Source organism: Hibiscus syriacus, unplaced genomic scaffold (assembly GCF_006381635.1).
Source record: "Hibiscus syriacus cultivar Baekdansim isolate YM2019G1 unplaced genomic scaffold, ASM638163v2 tig00110831_pilon, whole genome shotgun sequence".
In the NCBI taxonomy this organism is placed as follows: domain Eukaryota; kingdom Viridiplantae; phylum Streptophyta; class Magnoliopsida; order Malvales; family Malvaceae; genus Hibiscus; species Hibiscus syriacus.
This window is the reverse complement of record NW_024062882.1, coordinates 2,285,561-2,287,728: the sequence shown is the minus strand read 5'-3', so window position 1 is coordinate 2,287,728 and position 2,168 is coordinate 2,285,561.

Here is a 2,168-nt window from a genome sequence, read left to right as displayed (position 1 = left end):
AGAAGCCAAACCATTCAGGGGGAATCGGTACCCCCTTAGGGGGAATCAGTTCCCTTTGAGCAATCTGGAATTTTTGGCTTTGAAATGGTTCGAAATACTTTGTAAAATTATTTTGAAATTGTTTTAAGATTAAAACTTAATTTTACACTTGAGTAAGGATTAAAAATGATTTTTGAAATATTTAGAGTAATGATTTGATATTCGAATAGTTATATCGAATATATTTAGAAAATCATTTGGAAAATCTTAAAATTCATTTAACTTAATTTGTTATATCGAAATATCAAAATGTTTTCAACAAACATGTATATTATATAGTTCTTAAAAAAACCTTTATGAAAACATATATATAATATAAAGTTTTTAAAACATTTTGAAAAAATATATAATATATAGTTTTTTTAAAACATTTTGAAAATATATATTATATAATTTAAAAAAACATTTTGAAAACTATATGATATATAGTTTTGAAAACTTTTTAAAATTATATAATATATGGTTTGAATATCTTTTGATTATTGTTATTGTTATTATTATTATTATTATTATTATTATTTTTGTTAATTTTATTCTTTTTTTCTTCCAGGTCCAAAGTCTGTTCGGGTCCAGCATAGGCTAATAGGCCTGAACCAGCCCAAGGGATAATTAGGGTTTCAACACTTAGTAGGGGCACCGCACGGTCAAGATATCAAGGGTCACACGTGGCTCGTGAGAACCACGCGCCAACAACCAATAGAGCTAGTCAAGTTTCAACACCGCTGAGATTTTCGACCAAGGAAATCGGGACTAACCCATCCCGAAATCCCTGGCCAACAATGGGTTTGTTACCATGATGATCGGAACTAAAGAGCACCGGTAGTGGGTATAAATACCCCACCACAGATCGAACGGAGCCATAAACCCACATCAACAGTGGAACAACAACCATCATCGAGAGCCAACCATCATCGACAGCAAGGCCATGATTGACCACGATAGCCAAACATCGAAACATCAAACCGAAACAAACCACAATAGCCAAACATCAAAACATCAAACCAAAACAAACCACAATAGCCAAACACTGAAGCAAAACCCAGAAAAAAACACACACAAAATAAAGAAAAAACAACAATAACAAGCGCAACCACTCGGAAAAAGGAAGGAGAACCATCTGACGAATGAGGGGTAAAAGCTGAAACCTTTTTTCTAGATCTACGCAGGAGGAAGCAATTTTAGGTGGTTTTGGGTTTGACTAGTGCTTATAGGTGACGAGGGGAATCTTTTTGGGGAGTTTGGATTTTTTTCGTTTGCCAGAGGTGGCGATCGAAGCGGGGGTCGGCGGTGGCCAGTCATCTCTTCCGGCAATGGAATGTTAGAGAAAAGGGAGATAGAATTCTCTATTATTATTTTTAGAGAGAGAGAGAGTAAAAGGGAAAATGAGAATGTTAAAGGATTAAAGGGTAGGTTTTGGGGTATTTATACCCTCCCTGAAACTACGTCGTTTTGGGGAGGGACTTCTGTGCAATTTCGAGGGCAGGAAAATCATGCCCAAAGTCCTCCCACTTTTGAAGCATATTGCAATTCGGTCACTGTTTATAATTTAACTTTCAAAATTTTAATTTATTCAATTTAATCCCTATTTATACTTTTTATATTTTGTGAATTAACCATCTAATTTGTTTCCTTACAATTCATTTTTTTCAGTCCATAAAGTCCCATTTAATTCAATTTGGTCCTTTTATTTATTTATTTATTTTAGTTTTTTGTAATATTTATCTTTTTATCATTTTTTTATATTTAAGCATGTTTTTGTTTTTTTCATTTATTTTATTTCATTATTTATTTATTTTTATTATTTTCACTCAATTTTATCAATTTTATTTATTTATTTTTATTATTATATTAATATTTTTTTCTTTTTACATACTTATTTTTATTTTTATAATCTAACATTTTTTACTTTTTAGGGATACTTGGAATCGATCAAAGGTAATTAATTCGAATTGAATTTTTAAATTTAAATTTAAAATTTTTCAATTAAAGACAACCGACATATTAATTGGTATCGAAAGGGCGGTTCAAGGGTGATAATCCTTCCTTGACCGTAACCGATTCCCGAACCCGACATATTTTTGGTAAAACGCAGATCAGGTAAAATGATGTCTGATCCACCTAAATGCTTT